The following is a 19,142-nucleotide window of genomic DNA, read 5'->3' on the forward strand; positions in this document are numbered from 1 at the left end:
ACGCTGAGCGGCTGGACAAAACGTTTAAACAGCTCTGCTGTTAAAAAAACAAATTCGCCAAAAGTGTTCGCATTGAGGTTACATTCTTCCCCAATGACTCCGCGAATACAAGATTCATAGAATAAAACAACGCTTCTTTAAGAGAGTTCATCACGTTAGTCTATTTCAAAACAGCATTTCAAAACAACAGTATGGAATTTTACTGATTGTACGACACATACTTGAAAATCATATTCCAAAGTCTATCATCTACACAGATTCCTTGAGTGTTGTTCGCGCACTGTCATCGCATACACCCCCCAAAAACCACATAGTTAATCTTGTATTTAACACTATCATGTCTGTGTATGCGCAGAAGCATCAGCTGCTCCTCTGCTGGGTACAAGGACACGCTGGGATCGCTGGAAACGAGTTGGCAGACGAGAGGGCAGCTGCTGCTGCACTCAGGAACACTGTAGACATAACAACCGTACCATATACAGACCTCAAGCCACACATAAGACAACACTTGCGTAGAACATGGCAAACACACTGGAGTGAACAGACAGACAACAAGTTACACGCTATAAATCCACGCTTGGGACCGTACACCACTGACACACGCAACAGACACACGGAAGTCGCCTTGGGTAGGCTGCGGATAGGGCACACCCATGCGACGCACTCGTATCTGCTGACGGGATCTTCTAGACCCCAGTGCAGCAGGTGCGGAGAGGCCCTATCCCTAGTGCACATACTAATCACATGCAAGGCACTTCACACAACACGACACAAACACTTCAGAGAACTCTACAGACACCATTTTCCCCTACATCCATCGTTTTTCCTAGGTGATGATGCCATTGTTTCCATGAAACGTGTGTTTTAGTATTTGTCCGACGTCAAGTTTTTAAACCTCATTTCCTATCACGCATCATGAAATCTGGCCCTATACACCAGCCATGCTCATTGTCGTGTTGTGATTTTACTTTTGTTTTTGCTGATTTTACTTAGTGTTTAAGGTTTCACCCCTATCATCGACTATTGTTTTGGCGCTCTTTGCCCCAGTTGGCCTTGCGCCATAAACATCCAACGATCATCATCATCAAAACAGCATTACGCTGTTGGAGAATAGGCAGAATAATGCCCCGTAAAAGCTCCGAAAACAAGACTTTCTTAGTTCGTGTTTGTATCTAACGTACACTACGTGTCAACAAATGGAAGAATAAGCATAACAAAGTGCATAGACCGGCAGGCTCACTAAGGAGTACAATCACACACCACCCGCTCACCACGTACGACTAATCCTTGAGTAATCCCGCTGAGTAATCCTTACCATTCTTTCGGGCTGGCGTGTGCGAGTGAGGGGAGCTCCACTCCCTCTGATCCCCGGCCACTCTCCACTTACGAGTATGAGCGCCACTCACTACTACTGAGTGCTGAGTGGCAGTCGTTAGTGGTAACGGCTGATGCTGATCAGGGTTCATTGATATCAGTGAAGCTCACATTATATACTTTCGTAAAGAAGAACATTGATGTTCAGCGAAATATTTAAAAGAACGGTTAGTGCAAACATGGCAGAAAACTTAAGAAGATGAAGAGGATCAAGGAAATATCATTAAGGAATATTCTGGAGGTCGTGGGTTCGGATCCCACCCGGCGGGCATTTTTTTACCACTTTCTTTTCGACTCAAAAAATTCTTCATCTCTTTCTATGACCCACCACAACCTCCCCTTTGCTTTCCGAGGTTTTCTTGACTGCCAGCCCTTATTTTCTGTCTTATTTCACGGAACCCCTCCTTTCCCATTTTCTGATACGCTACATGCTTAGCGAGAGCCTCTGTTCTGGCAGTCTTGGTGCCAAAGGGAGCTTAAGAGGGTTCAACGCTGGTCGACCACTCTCGACATGTCGTAGACACTCGAGTCACGGCCCGGGGGTTAAAAAGAAGGTCCCCTTCACCCCGAGTAGTCCGAGTGGCGCTGGCTACCACCCCCAAGTGAAGGAAACAAAAATACCTTAGCATAAATACCCGAGAAAGTGCTGGGGAAACAGCCCCGCCGGTAGCGTAGTGGTTATCGCACCAGACCGGTATTCTGGAGGTCGTGGGTTCGGATCCCACCCGGCGGGCGTTTTTTCACCACTTTCTTTTCGACTCAAAAATTCTTCATCTCTTTCTATGACCCATCACAACCTCCCATTTGCTTTCCGAGGTTTTCTTGACTGCCAGCCCTTATTTTCTGTCCTATATATATATATAGATTGATTGATTGATTGATTGATTGATTGATTGATTGATTGATTGATTGATTGATTGATTGATTGATTGATTGATTGTGGGGTTTAACGCGCCGACGCAACGCAGGCGATGAGGCGCGCCGTAGTGGAGGGCTCCGGATTAATTTTGACCACCTGGGGATCTTTATCGTGCGCCGAAATGTCGTACACACGGGCGTTTTTGCTTTTCGCCTCCATCAGAAAAGCGGCCGCCGTGGCCGGGAATCGAACCCGCGACCTCGTGCTCAGCAGCGCAACGCCTTAGCCATTGAGCCACCGCGGCGGGTCCCTATATATATATATATATATATATATATATATATATATATATATATATATATATATATATATATATATATATATATATATATATATATATATATATATATATATATGTATATATTCGGCTACTTGAAGGTGCTTTATAGCGCCGCATGAGATGACTGTCATTTTTGTATGATACACGAATAACGAAATCACAGTCAAGAAAAACTCCACCATGATGGGAAGCGGGAATCAAACCTACGACCTCCGCATAACGCGTGTGTTCCACGACCAACTCCGCAATCCCGGCCGCGGACCTCCTCTCGGCTTCAGCAGGGGCTTATATTTAGGGAGGGTCAGAGACCGGTAAATTAGCACCGCCTCTCGTATATCGTAAAAACTAACACTTCTAAGTATGTACGGTTACTTCAAGCTGCAGTCTAATTTTCACGAGGAATTATATGGGGGACGAGACGCCTCAGGCATTATTCTTGCACCTCAGACACCTAGGTGACGTAAATAGACACCTAGGCGGCATGCATACTCTGGAAGTAAATAAAGATTGCAACGAAACAGTTAACAAACAATACGTTGTGCAGAACTGATCAGCTTTCCTTCGTGCATGCACAAAGCCTCACTGGGCGCCAATAAATGAACACGTCATAATTCCCCGGTGTAAGGAGAGGAAAGGGGCAGCCTAGTACGCTTTTACTTCTATTTTCTGCACATGCGCAAAGAATTAGTTAGGTGGGAGGTCCTTCGCTGCCGGCGGAAATGTTTGCCGTGTAGGCTTAAGTCGCATGCATTTGTCGTAAAGGAGGTTCCATAAATAATTTGCAGCTTGCGTCACGGCAAGGGACAGCGATGTCGCGAAAGTGTTAGTACGCACCCCGTCCACATGGAAACATGGGCTGGGTTGCCAGGCATAAATGCAACGATGTTATCGCACGCATTCTTCTGACACGGGTCTCCATGTTGTGTTCTGGAAGGCATGATACTTTTGGCTTCTCAAGGATTATGAGAATAGTCGTGTTTGAACGACCAATAACACAGAAATATATGAAGTGCATTCCTCAAGGTTTATTATTTTAAGCGAAGCATATATGGCTATGGTCCCGTAGATTTTGCACGTATTTGAACCAACTTCCCCAAGCCACATTTTAGCGCGATGAGCTCTATAAAGCGAAGAGGTTGAAAACGAACGTCCGGGTGTATGAGTGCTATTAGCACTGGGGTTACCACCGAACTCCCGCGCCGTTCTAAACATGATTTGAACGTTAAGATTATACTTGAAATAATTAGGATGTCATTTCGAGCAAAAAAGTTATCAATAGGAAGCATTTTAAACATCAGCACTGTCAAAATCAATGGGTCATTCAAAATAATGTGTGTGCATGTATGTATGCATCTTTTTTAAGTGGAGTGGAATGTATGACCATTTTTCTTTTTTTCCCTTTTTGCTCTAACGAATACCTCACATATCAAATGAGAGGATGTAGAAGGGCATTTCAAAAGTGTTTAAAGGGCAAAACAAATATTGACGAGCCGCACAGAAAACAGCAAGAATATTGCGTAGGAATTTCTTTCCTTCCGTCGAAAAGGCGTGCAGAGAAGTGTAGGCCCATAAAATTCAGCAACATAAGCACTTCAAAGCGAACTTTACAGATCAGCATAAAGGCTGGCGCGTTTTACGGCGTCATAAAACAAGCGCACAATGCGTCTACGTTTAGAACAGGCAACGTAAAAGAAAAAACCTAACTAAGCCGCATTTTAACTTTAATACACCGTTTAGGCCAAGTCAACCGAAAAGCATGGACGGAGATGCACAGGCAAAATTTGCACATTCCATTGATCTTTCCCCGAAAAGCTGAGCTGTTTGAAGCTTTGGACTTGAAACAAAAGCTGACTGCCTACACACGGTTTCTGCTAGGTTAACCAAAGACGAGACATAGTTACTACTTGATGTCAAAAAGGCAAGGAAGGAAGCTTATATCCTTGCCATTAAATCTGCTCCCTGGGGTAGGAGCTACCACAGGCGCTTTAACTTCAAACTCGTCTTTTGCAACGAAGTGTCAATGTTTAAGCGAAACTTCTCAGTATGTCAGCTGTTAGAAGTGCGGCGTAATGGTCTTGCAAATTATAAAATGCGGCACACTCCATAGCTCCGATACACACAAGATGGCCTTCGGTCTGACCATCTGTTTCGATGCTCGAAAGGCTCTCAGAATAAAATGACAAAAATATACATCCAGAAAACAACACTGTTCTTAGCCGTTGCTACTAATTTGGTTACAAAAAGGTGTTAAGAATCTAAATTAAGTTCCGGGAAACAAATCTTATCGATATAAGGCCATAAACCAGCCCCTCCGCCGCCCCCCCCCCCCCCCCCCCCCCCAAAAAAAAAGCACTGTCCTTCCCAAGGAATGGATAGTGAAGCCGCAACCTTCCCTCAACTTTGTTCCAAAGTCAACCGACGTGCATAAGCGACATACATATCATTTCTGTAGCATGACCTGCTTCGTTTTGTTTCTTTGTATTTTCCATATCAAAAAAGCTTCCGTATCGCCAGAGGCAAATCAAAGACAAAGGGTCGGACGAAGCACACGAGTTGGCAGGGCGAAAAATGCCCACATAGGGCGTGTCACTTAACATCTGCGTTAATTGACATTACGTACACCTTGTGTCCAGTATTGCCGGTCCAGAGGAACAAATGTAGAAGGGGCACTCTGAGCCAATTGCAAAGTCAACGTTTAGAGCGCATTGAGTATTCGTTTGTTCATATCGCTATATTGGTTGAACCGCGCAATAGACTCTGCATTACAGGATTGGAAACTGAAAGAAACATATAGAACTGCTTTGTGTGGCGGTAATTAGGTAGCAGCAGAACTTTGTCTGTCGGCATTTTTAAAGATAGAATACTTGACTTAGAAACGAGTAAAAGGGCACAACGTCAATGCCATGCTAAATATAACCTTCTAGCTAAAGTGTCTGGATAGAAATTATTTTCGGTTTTCTGTGTCTCCGCGGTTTGCTCCGTTAAGACTATAGAAAGTACTTTTGATCTTTTTTATTTTGCGTCTGACCGTTGTCTTTTGTACCTTTCATTAACATCCCTGCTTATATTCGTAATACTCAATTTAACTATCAGCGCGCAATGAATTTTAAACGCGTATCCCAAGTTGTGGTGTGCTCTACATCTGCACACAAAATCACGGGCTCGATTGTAGATTAGAGTGGCTGTACTTCTGATGGAGGGCAATCCGAGGGCTCTCTTGGTGTACTACGTTCCACGATCTTATTTTTTTCCCAGTAAGGCATCACGGTGCGTTAGGGCCTCATTTTTCGGCCTCGCAAACTTTGTGACGGGTCGGCAACACCGCTTTTTTTAGCTTGAGAAGGCGGTAACTCAATATTGCTCCCATGTTATTCACAAGTCGCATCAGAACACCGTGGAAACTGTTCTTTGCGTTCTTCAGCTCCTCGCCGTCAACATTGGCACTCGTAGTAGTAGTACAGGCGGCCTGTCGCCTCTTTTGTTATTCCGCCGTTTCAACCTTATGTCACCGTTCCTTCAATTCCGTCCACCTCGGGGCATACTGGGCCCTGTTTTAGCTCCACACTTTATCTTAACGTAACAGTCAACACGGAGAAGCCTCGACCTCATGCAAACGTGCCTAAGCAGCTGCTGCTCCAGCGGCTACCTCGTCTGATCGCTGCCGCCGTGCCGCGTTACTGGCCTCGACATTACTCGTCCTCCACGACCCTCCTTCTGTTTCCTACTGCTCAGACACTGCATCCATGCATCCATTGCATCGCACTTTGCCTTCCAAACGCACGGGTGAAGATGTCCCCAATTTTGAAGGTTTCATACGACTAATACTGTAGTCGGCGGTACGTTTGGAGGCAGTGCATATTAAATTTTAATAATATATCCAAGTAGTCACAGCAAGTTGTAGATAAATACATAGAGCGTGATGGTCAGTTTTCTTATCCCGGGACAATGCACATCCTTGTAAAAGCTGATAAAACAGGGTTTTCGCAAAATGCCGTTGCTGTTCGTTACGTCACCGGGTGGTGTTGGTGCGATGTTCCGACCTATCTATCTATCTATCTATCTATCTATCTATCTATCTATCTATCTATCTATCTATCTATCTATCTATCTATCTATCTCTCTCTCTATCTCCCTATATATATATATATATATATATATATATATATATATATATATATATATGTGTGTGTGTGTATATAAGAAAAGAAAACTTTGAACAAGGTAAAAGCCCCATTGTTGCCAATGTTTCAGCAAAGAGACTTACTTTCGTCAGGGCAACAACCGTGCTTTTACCTTGTTCAAAGTCTCTACCATCTTCAACAGTTCAACTGCTCCATTTATATATATATATATATAAATATATATATATAGATTGTAACGAGGGTAATGAACATATGCAATAGACGCAACATGCCATTAAGACATCGGGGTATGTGCCTCACCAGCATAGCCCATATAGGATTACGACCAATTCACACACGGGGATATGCGCCAAAGAGGTGTCAAGGAAGACAATGAACCACAGGACGTGCATGCGCCAGACACGAGCTTGGTGAACGCAACGCTCAGACCTGCGTTATCCATCGGCTTCGCTCCTGCGATTAAACAACGTCAACCGGCTACCGGCGTGTCGGCTGTCTTCTTAACAAGTGGTGGAGGTCAGGAGTTTCGATCCCGCCCTGGAGCTTCGTTCCCGGACGCTACCACCCCCAATGTCCAGAGAAACCACTCAGCCTGTGATCTGCCGCGGCTCCATGCGCGAGCGGGAACCGGCCAAGTTCAGCGGTGCAGACGACAGCGACGCAGAGGACTGGCTTGCTTCCTTCGAACGCGTGAGTGCGTATAATAAGTGGGACGACAATGCCAAGCTTAGCAACGTCGCCTTCTCTCTAACGAAAGTCGCGGAAACATGGTACAACAATAACGAGTCCGATCTCCGGCCTTGGTCTCATTTCTGCAGTGAATTTATTAGAATTTTCGGCCGCCCTGCTGTACGAAAACTTCGCGCCGAACAGTGCTTACGTGCACGCGGACAGAAGGCTGGCGAGACGTTCACCAGCTATATCGAAGACGTCATTGATTTATGCAAACGCGTCGACCCCTCCATGACGGAAGCTGACAAGGTCCGAACATTTTAAAAGGCGTTGACGACGACGCTTTCCAGATGCTCTTGGCTAGAGATCCCAAAACTGTTGCGGATGTCGTCCGCTTGTGTCAGAGTTTTGACGATCTACGCAAGCAGCGAGCTCTGACTCGACAAGCCTGTGCTCGCGGAGAGTCCGTGGCGAGCGTGGCGGCTACGTACGACGAGGATTCCGCTCTGTTTTCCCGCATCAAAGACTTTATACGAGAAGAGGTGGCCCGCCAAGTTTCCCTGCTCCCCTGCACCGTAGAGCCGCCTTCTCCACTAGCGCCTACACTCCGGAATATGATACGGGACCAGGTAGCTAACGCATTGCCACCAGCCGAACACACCGCACCAGTCGCTGCCCCTACGCCCCTCTCCCCTCTCACCTACGCCCCTCTCACCTACGCTGGAGCGACAGCCAGGCCGCCACCACCGCCTGCTCCATTCTTCCAGTCCCCAGCGCCGCAACCAGCCGTGTCGTTCCAGCCGGCGGTGCGCATTGCGCCGACTCACGTACCATCACGACCACATCCAACCCCCATCACCAGTCCTTACGATGCGAATGCGTGGCGCACACCGGACAATCGGCCCATCTGTTTCGCGTGTCGGACACCCGGACATGTCGCCCGCTACTGTCGTCGTCGTGTGCTGCAGCCCGCCAACATTTTTCAAGCACCTTTTTACGCAAGCCCCCACATCCCGTCTTATGTTCCGCCGCAAACTCCGCAGAATTTGCCCACCGAGTCTTCTGAACAGCCGCCGTTCGCCAGCCGCCGCTCGTCCTCCCCACGTCGCCGCTCAGTTTCCCCATGCGTCGCCGCCCGACCAGTGACGGGGAGGAAAACTAACAGCCGCAGTTCCTGAGGCAAGAGCTGCGTCACCGTCGAACTGCACAAGTCCTCAATTTTCACCGAAAAATGTTATTGACGTGATTGTAGAAGGTGCCCCTACTGTTGCGCTAATCGATACAGGAGCCGCTGTTTCTGTTATCCATGCCCGTCTCTGCCGCTCTCTACGAAAAGTGATGACGCCACTTTCTGGACTTTCATTACGAGCCGCCAATTCGCAACCCATTAAGCCGCTTGCTGCCTGCACTGCACGGGTCGTCATCAAGAACATCTCTTACATCGTTGAGTTCATCGTCCTGCCATCCTGCTCCCATGACGTAATCCTGGGTTGGGACTTTCTTTCCCGCCACGACGCTATTATTGACTGTGCTCGGGCTGAAGTTGAATTTTCCACTGACGTCTTAGAGGATTCCGGTGATGCCCCTACTACCAAGGTACTAATTGCTGAAGACACTGACGTTCCGCCAGGCTCCTCTGTCCTCGTTCCATTATGTTGCACCACTGTCCCAGACGCAACTGTTCTCTTTACGCCCTCAGCCATTTTCCTACGTCGGAAATGTCTTCCTTTGCCCTGTGCCATTTTAACAACTCGTGATGGCGCAAGCACTATGTTAGTCACGAATCCGTCGGCGACTCCGTGTTCCCTTTTTAGTGGAGAAACACTTGGGTTTATCGAGATTGTGGATGCCCGGCTAGTCGTCGATGTACCTGACCATTTGCACCATGTTCAGATTGACGGACTGAGTGTTAGTTCCGGAGTACCAGACCAACTGCCATCTGCTGCTTTCCACCAGTGCATGGACGAAGACCTTGACGCAACCCAACGATCACGACTTGCTGCATTGCTTCGGAAGTTCTGTTCGTCGTTTGATCACGCGCAAAGCTCGCTGGGTCGCACGTCCGTTGTCACGCACTCCATTGATACTGGTTCGCACGCCCCGCTTCGACAGCGCCCCTATCGAGTGTCACCGACTGAGCGCCAAACTATTGAAGACAACGTGACGGATATGCTCAAGCGAGGTGTTATTCGCCCTTCCAAGAGTCCCTGGGCTTCGCCTGTGGTACTTGTTCGGAAGAAAGATGGCTCCATTAGGTTTTGCGTAGATTATCGCCGCTTGAACACCATTACACGCAAAGACGTATACCCGCTCCCTCGCATCGATGATGCGCTTGATTGTTTGCAAGGAGCCGAATTTTTCTCATCCCTCGACTTACGATCCGGGTACTGGCAGGTCCCAATGGCGGAGGCTGATCGCGCGAAGACGGCATTCGTCACCCCTGATGGCCTCTACGAATTTAACGTTATGCCGTTCGGGCTATGCAATGCCCCAGCCACGTTTGAAAGAATGATGGACAGTCTTTTGCGCGGCCTCAAATGGAAGACGTGCCTTTGCTACTTGGATGATGTAGTCGTTTTCGCTCCAGATTTTGAGACGCACCTGGTTCGCCTAGAGCAAGTTTTGACGTGTCTCGCCGCGGCGGGACTGCAGCTCAATCTGAAGAAGTGTCACTTTGCCGCGCGCAAACTGACCATCCTGGGTCATGTCGTTTGCAAGGAGGGCGTTCGTCCGGACGAGACCAAGCTTCGTGCCGTCGCGGAGTTCCCGAAACCGACCACCCTAAAGGCACTTAGGAGCTTTATCGGGCTGTGTTCATATTTTCGGCGGTTTATTCGCAACTTTGCGTCCATCATTTCACCACTAACAAAGCTTCTCAGCAGCGACAACGACATTTCGGCTTGGTCAGCATCCTGTGACGAGGCGTTTGCGACACTCCGTCGTCTGCTCACATCGCCGCCTATACTTCGACATTTTGACCCGTCTTCTCCAACAGAAGTCCACACAGATGCTAGTGGTATTGGCCTTGGTGCCGTGCTGGCGCAGCGGAAATCTGGCTTTGCGGAGCACGTCGTTGCATACGCGAGCCGGACGCTGACAAAGGCTGAGTCCAACTACTCAGTCACTGAAAAAGAGTGTTTGGCCATAATATGGGCATTGGGGAAGTTTCGCCCATACTTGTATGGCCGCCGATTTGACGTCGTCACCGACCACCACGCACTGTGCTGGCTGGCCTCCCTCAGAGATCCTTGTGGTCGCCTTGGTCGATGGGCTCTTCGGCTCCAAGAGTACGATATCAACGTCGTCTACCGTTCAGGCCGGAAGCACTCAGACGCGGATGCCCTCTCGCGCTCTCCGCTGCCGGCTGACGTGTCTCACCTCGCCACTACCGACTGCAGCTTGTCGTCTCTCAGTGCTACTAACATGTGCGCTGAGCAGCAAAAGGACCCATGGATAGCTTCCATGATCAGCTTCCTTTCCGGTGCGTCACCTGCCCGTGTATCAAGGGCCCTGCGACGGCAAGCTTCTCACTTTCAACTGCGCGACGAGCTGCTTTACCGCCGAAATTATTTCTCGGACGGTCGCAAGTGGCTGCTGGTTATTCCACGCCATTTGCGCGCAGATATATGCGCTTCATTTCATGACGACCCGACCTGCACCCATGCTGGCGTCATCAAGACATACGAGCGACTCCGGCTCCGTTATTATTGGCGTGGAATGTACAACTTCGTACAGAAGTACGTTCGCTCGTGCCCGGAATGCCAACGCCGCAAGTCGCCACCTGCTCGCTCGCCCGCTCCACTGCAACCACTACCCTGCCCGGAAAAACCCTTTGACCGCGTTGGGATCGACCTATACGGACCACTGCCTTCTACAGCTTCCGGTAACCGGTGGATAATTGTTGCCGTTGACCACCTGACGAGGTATGCTGAAACTGCTGCACTGCCCGCATCCACGGCTCGTGACGTCGCCACTTTCCTTCTACGTCATTTTATACTTCGCCACGGGGCGCCTCGGGAGCTCCTGAGTGATCAAGGACGGGTCTTCTTGTCGGAAGTCGTGAAAGCGCTACTCGCCGAATGTCACATAGTTCATCGGACAAGCTCATCATACCACCCACAGACGAATGGGCTCACAGAGCGATTCAACCGCACCCTGGGCGACATGCTTTCAATGTATTTGTCATCGGACCACTCCAATTGGGACCTCGTGCTCCCATTTATAACGTACGCCTACAACACGGCCACACAGGCGACGACGGGATTTTCCCCGTTTTTCTTGCTTTACGGACGTGAGCCGACATGCGCCCTGGATACCATACTCCCTTACAACCGCGATGCCACAGAATACACACCGGTATCACAAATGGCGCAGCACGCCGAAGAATGTCGACAACTAGCCCGTTCTTTTACAACTGCTGACCAACAGCGCCAGAAGCATCGTCGTGACGACTCCACCGGTCCTACGACGTTTGATCCTGGTTCGCATGTGTGGCTTTGGGTGCCCTGCCCAACACCCGGTCTCTCCCAAAAATTGGTGGCCAAATATCACGGTCCATACAAGGTCATTGCCCGCACTTCGCCAGTGAACTACCTTGTTGAGCCCGTTACTCCGTCCTCGGATCTTCGCCGCCGTGGCCGTGAAACAGTCCACGTTGATAGGCTCAAGCCTTACTACGACCCGCTCGTGTCGACATCACCCTAAGTCGCCAGGTTGGCTCCTTCTGCACCGGGGGGTGATTGTAACGAGGGTAATGAACATATGCAATAGACGCAACATGCCATTAAGACATCGGGGTATGTGCCTCACCAGCATAGCCCATATAGGATTACGACCAATTCACACACGGGGATATGCGCCAAAGAGGTGTCAAGGAAGACAATGAACCACAGGACGTGCATGCGCCAGACACGAGCTTGGTGAACGCAACGCTCAGACCTGCGTTATCCATCGGCTTCGCTCCTGCGATTAAACAACGTCAACCGGCTACCGGCGTGTCGGCTGTCTTCTTAACAATATATATATATATATACTCGTAACTTCGTAGATAGCTGTGTCCTCGTGAGCACCAATAGCCAGTGGGAATAATACCAAAAGCCAAATATAGTCTTCTACACAGGAACTCTAGCGGTGCCGTTTAATAATGAAACGGCATGCCATTGATGCTGCGATGGATAATGCAACACAACGTCGGAAATAAATTAATCGGGTATAATTTTATTGAATAATTAGCCTCATTTCCCATAATCGCCCATATGTTTGAAGTGTGCTGTTAAGTAGTGATTTTCAGCGATATAAGGTGCCTCTTAACACAGGCTGGAAGCATGCAGTGTCGTCAGCACTCCTGTTGAACAGAGAGGTATCGAAAATTAAACCAGATGGCCTGAAAGAAAGTTTCCTTCGCACTCTGCGACTGGAAAGCTTCCTATCCCCGTAGGCGTAAGCCATCCTGTCAATTTTCACAATATCAACTTAATCCTTCAATTTGAAATAGCCCTGCGCTTCTTTTTTTCCGGTATGCTTAATTATAAACCCCCCCCCCTCGTGTGCATCACACCCATACGAGGCTGCAGTGGGTGACGTAGGTTGCCTTGAGCCGTACGCTTTGCTACTCTTCAGGACTTGATTGCGGACTAGTTGGTTCATGACATCCGAAGGAATAACTTTGCGCTAAAGACGAGGACGAAGAGCAAAGAGGACAAGACGGCGCAACTTCCAGCTGTGTTTTGCATGAAATAACAATACACATATATACCTCCCACCGCTGTTAGCCTCTTTCCCATCAGAAGCCGCACCACCCAATTCGGCGTAACAGAAATCACCTGTCGAATACAAGAAACAAACAAAAAATTTCACCATCTTCCCTTAGGGGAACCGTGAGTAGTATGCGAAGCAGCGATGGGGTGGACTCAAGTTTCCATTAGTTTTAAGTTCGATCGCGGCGTTGTGCAAGGATTCTACTGCGGAGCAACAGTGGCGCCCCCAGCGGAGTATGCAGCGGCTACCGTCACGTCTCTAACCCTAAGCTGCTTCACATTATCGGTTGGCCAATCCCTAGGGGCATCCTGCCACAATCATCATCAGCGGTGCCTGGCCAGGCATGCGCAGTGGGTTTGCGGACGGCGGACAACAACGACAAGGGAGGGAGGGACACAGCCCCGAGCATGAGATGCTTCTCATCTAAAACAATTTCGATTAAACAAGTTAACCATATAGTATACACCAGATAACAGATACTACTTAGACTGTGTACATGTATTTCCCAATCAACACGTGTCGCACTTGAAATCAAAGATGAACAAATAAAATCAAAGCCAAAAGTGCACAAAGGCACTCCGAATAAAATGATAACATGCTGACACGGGTAGAAGAATCGAAGTGATGAACAACACAGCTTGCGTTTCCAAAACTCATAAGAAGGTAAGGGGAATGAAACTTCGATACTGCAGAAGCTTTTTAAGATCAACACGTGTCAAACCTAAAACCGAGGGAAAAAAATAAAAGCATAAAATCAGAGCAAAAAAATCATAAAAGCACTAAAAATAGAATAATAACAGGGTTGGGATGGGAAAATGGAAGTGGTGACCAACACAGGCGGTGCGTTGTCAACATTTAACAAAACCCTGAAAATGCCTAAAAATATCGAAGTTATTTGATACCTTACCTTCTGAAAATGTTAATTGAGTGGGTAGGAGGCTTACCGAGGGCGTGCTGACGCAATCTTCTCCATAGTTTCTAATTATTTAGGATTCAATAATTTCTCTCTCTGTTTGATCTGTAGCTCGCGCAAGGAATTCGGTATCTTCAAGCTTGGGAAGGCATCCGCAGGTTTTACAATGCATAGCCAGATTCTCCCCGCGATTTATTTTTACAGAAAGATTGTGCTCCCGTGCCCTCTCATTAAAACAGCGCCCAGTTATACCGATTGCAGGTCAAAGGAATTTTGTAAACTACGTTTGAAAGTCATAACGTTCTTCGCGTCTTTTTTCGGATAGATATTAATCGGCACAGTTATTCTAACTTACACGGGTCTGAAAAACCATTTTAGAATTGCAGCGGCTGGCTATTCTATGTTGTGCGACACTTCTTTTTGTTCGTCGTATTCGACTTGTGGTCCCTGTTACGCCGATTTCTGTGGTGCGGCTGCTGATAGGAAAGAGGGTAACACCGGTGAGTGGTATTTATGTGTATTGTTATTTCATGCAAAATACATTTGGAAGTTGCGCTCTTCTTGTCCTGTCTTCTCTTCGTCCTTGTCTTTTGCGCAAATTTATTCCTTCGTACATTTGTTACATTTGTTGAAGAGGTAAAAATGTTTTGCAAAAGCGGGGTTTTCGTGTCATTAATTCTTCATCTTCCACATTTAACCCACACATAAAACAAACTAAAATATAAGTGCTTAAAAACAATGACTGTCATGAAGGTGCTATCGCATATTTTTTTGGTGCTGACAAACACCTTCTCCTCTGTGTTTTTAAGAGCTTAAAAGGTTCACGATTGGAATACGGAATAGGCGTCTATGGGTCAGCCGCTAAAACATCCCTAAAAATGCTGGACCCTGCGCGTGATATCGGGCTCCGCCTGGCGTGTGGCGCCATCCAGACTAGTCCAGTTGAAAACCTCTATGTAGGGTGCAACGAATGAAGCCTCGAACTTTGGCTGAGCATGCATCCTGCTTTATGCTTTTAAAATGTCATCAATGCTTCACCGCCCTTTTAATCCAGTTTTTAACGATACATCCATATCTGAACTCCTTTTTAATTGTCCATCCATCTCTGTTCACAATAAGAGAAGCGTCGGAACTTGATGTCATGTTTTCAGACGCCATCAAAACCTCCGTTACCGAATTTCTAGCACCGTGGCAGATTCGCCAGATGTTATGCGATGTATCTTTTACAAGTGTCGAGAAAAATCAAGTACCCCGAAGCAAGGTCCTGCAACATTTTTTGTCTCCGAAGCTCCAATATAAGCATGCTGAGTTTTACACAGATGCCTCAAAAACTGCCGCATCTGTGTTCTGTACTTCTCATGGTGGCACTTTTAATGTCTGTAAAACTGTGAATAGAAATACAAGTATTGTTACGATAGCGGCCTACGGCATACATCTTGTAGCTAATCATGTTCTTATAATTCCAGTTCCCAAATTTATAATCTACACTGGTTCTTTAAGCGTTGCTTTAACATTGTCATCTCAAAAATCTTCTTTAAATCACGTTGTCAATCTTCTAATTCATACCATTATGTCTTTATACGCGTTGTAGAGACGCAGCCCTTACGTGCGGCCGCGTAGGGTGATTACGGGGCAGTGAGCGCGCGTCGAAAGCCGACAGCGACTTCAGTGCGTCATGTGCCCGTGCTTGTGTGTGCGACGAACATTGAGCCGCACAGTGGGGAAGAGCGGGGGGAGTTGAACGACGGAGCTTGGCCGCGGTGGTTCGCCGGGATGGGAGCGAAACCAGGCAGAGAACTGCAACCACGACCCTTGGCCATTGGGGGCTAAGCAGCGCATCTGGTAAGCGTGGACGGTGCGGCTTAGGACAATGTGAGTGTTGGGGGAGCACCGTCTTAGTTTTTGCACAGTGGAGACAGCTGGCTTTCTTATGTCGCGATGCTCCCATGACGATTCTATTCAATGCGCGTGTATATCCCACATGTCTTTCTTGTGCCCGGAATAAACCAGTGATTTCTGTTCCTTGTGCGTCGGCGTCGCTTCGTCGGGCGGGGTCAAGCTCGCGAGCTCCTCACACTGGAAGGAGGGTCCTTACCGTTAAACCTCGAAGTGACCATGTGCTGGGTGCCAGGTCGCTCTTGGATTGCAGGAAATGAGACCGCAGACGAAATGGCTGCAGCTGCCGTACAACACCTCAGCAAAACATGGCAAGCACACTGGAATGTACAGACAGACAACAAACTACGCGTAATAAAGCCACTCTTGGGACTATACCCAACCGACACACGTAACAAATACAATGAAGTTAACCTGGTTCGATTACGGATATGCCATACACATGTAACGCACTCCCATCTGCTCACGGCATCCCCAACACACCTGTGCAGCAGGTGTGGTGACTGCCGATTCGTGATACACGTGCCATTTCAATGCAAGGCACTCCACAAAATACGGCACAAACACTTCGCCGAACTCCACAGACAACACATCCCGCCACAAACAAGCGTTTTTCCTGTCTGACGATCCAATCGTTTCCGCCAAGCATAATTTGGAAGATTTAGCAGAAATTAACTTATTAAACATAAGTACATTCCACGCATAATCACAACCTGGCCTTCCACGCCAGCCATCCTCTTCGTCTTTTACCCATTTTATTTGAGTTCTTGCTCACGGATTTTAGTGTTTAAGTCTTCATCTCTGATATATAACCATTGCTTTGGCACTCTTTTCCCCAATTGTCTTTGCGCCTTAAAAATTCCACCATCATTAATTCCTGATCTAGAAAGGCTGATGTTCGTGCGCCCAGTGCTGTGTAGCCCTGTGTATTGCTCAAATAGGACGCACGTCACAGCTGATGATGTTCTCGGGCGCACTGAATTGTTTACTTTGTAAGTTTTCTTCGTTAAAGAACCGTAGCCTTAGATGAAAGCAAAGAGCGACCAACAAAAGTGGTACAATGTCGATTAAGGGTGCACGCGATGCATAACAGGTGCCTAAAGATTGGTAATAAAATTCACAAAAAACAGTGAAGAAGCCCACTGATTGTAATTTTTTGGTGAAATGCTCCGCCAGGGGCGGTTTCATGTTATAAAGTAGGAACAAACCAGCTTTTGAAGCCCCGGACACTATTTATAACACTCGGTATTTTTAAATACTTTGCTAAACTCCGCTCAAACCTTTGTTCCTCGCTCGTAATCAATCAGGCTGAGACAATGCGTGGCGCGTCGGCCTAAATACTTAGGCTTTCTTTGTCGGTTGTTGAACCCTTACTGCACAAAGTCGCCTTTCTCGGCGAGTAGAACAATGTTACCTAGGTTGAAACGAGCTTGAAGGGCCGTGTACTCGTCAGCAATACTCTTGAAAAGGCATTGGTGGAAAACAACGCCCCAAAGGAACCGTCGCCTGGGGCACCCTAAGCGCCCAGGGAGAAAGCACTAGGTGGTTTGCCTGTGGGTGACAGCTCCGCGACGCTCACCCGCAACCACATTTTCTGCCGACGTTAGCGTGCGTCGCGTGGGATTCAGCTCCCGCTAGTTCACTGTAATTGTCGCGCTCGAGGCAGTATGCTGCTCGAGGCTCCCGTTGCGATTGTTTGGGCCTGATGTCGAGGCTTTATTCGCTGGGAGCACACATTTTGTTACCGTCTGAGCTCAGTCCGTCTTCCTTTGTAATAAACACCACCGATACGCCAAGGAGCTCTGAATTTAAACCATAGAATTATTGCACTTGATTAATACTTTTCGTAATATACACTCTTATTCCTTTATAGTGATTGATTTATTATAGGGTTTAACGCACCCACGCAACGCAGGCGATCAGGCGCGCCGTAGTGGAGGGCACCGGATTAATTTTGACCACCTGGGGAACTTTAACATGCGCCGAAACATCGAACACATGGGTGTTTTCGCTTTTCGCATCCATAAGAAAAGCGGCCGCCGTGGCCAGGAATCGAACCCGCGTCCTTGGCCTCAGCAGCCCAACGCTTCTTCATATGGCTTAGTTCCGGAAGTTTACAGCTTTAGGGATTTTGTACCTAAGACGCAGGGCCGCTACGGATACGGGGCCGAAATATAGTTATCCATTCTCAGACTTATGTTATCGTTTGCGCTTCTTGGCCAAAGTAAAGCGTGCTGAAGCCACTTTCATGATGTGAAGCGATTTACTTAGCCTTAAGCACATGTGAACGCAACTTCGATCGCTATTTCGCTACATGTGAAGCATTTGTCCTATTTGTCTGCTCATTCCTGTCTGTTTATTCATTTCTACAGAACTTTCATTTAACTAAAACTTTAAATAAAAGCGCAATACGTTTTACCAAGTCAGCCGTAAGAAAAGTCTGGGGCTCTCAACGATCCGGAATACAGTTTTCTTGGGAATGCTCTGGCACTTGTCAATACTGGTGTTTTCTTTATTCGTAAATACAGAATATCCCGCCGATGCCTGCTGTACTTTCCGAACGAGTACTAAGACTCTAGCAACAAAATTGTTTCTGTAAACTTTCGAGAAGGAGATGTTTTTGTTTTGTATAGTTTTTACGTTTCCGTGTAATCGATGTATTATCAGATGACGCTCGTATGGTGATGTGGTGGGAACCTGCCCGTCAATTTATAGTTTTGTTTTCCGTCTCAAATCAACTCCGAGCCTCTTGAGGCGAAAAGCAGGAGGCTTCAAATGAGAAAAATTTGCAAATGTATGGTACTTCCAGGTATTTTCAGCTAAATTAAGAAGCATAAAGCAATGACACGATACATCAGCCACATAATCCAGAGCAAGCGTTCCACAACGGATATGCTGATTTTGATCCAAGTATTTACCAGAAAACAGAAAAGATCTTCGCGAGAAGATCAAACGCGCAGACTTTATAACGTCAGGGAACCCGACTCTCATACATCCGGCTTATTACGACGCGAAAGCGGTATCCCGGACTGCGCAAGCTCTCCTATTCCCGGTTCCGGCTGGGGGCGCAGGGAGGGCTCGTGAGTGAGGCTAATGCGGATTGCCATCGACGTTCAGCCTGATTAAACGGAGGTAAAGCGAAGTCGAAGCTGCATACACGTGGTTCCCAGGCGTGCGAATCGAACAGCT

This window comes from Haemaphysalis longicornis, unplaced genomic scaffold, assembly GCF_048455015.1.
Source record: "Haemaphysalis longicornis isolate Haplotype H1 unplaced genomic scaffold, Haemaphysalis longicornis Haplotype H1 scaffold_4, whole genome shotgun sequence".
Taxonomy (NCBI): Eukaryota; Metazoa; Arthropoda; class Arachnida; order Ixodida; family Ixodidae; genus Haemaphysalis; species Haemaphysalis longicornis.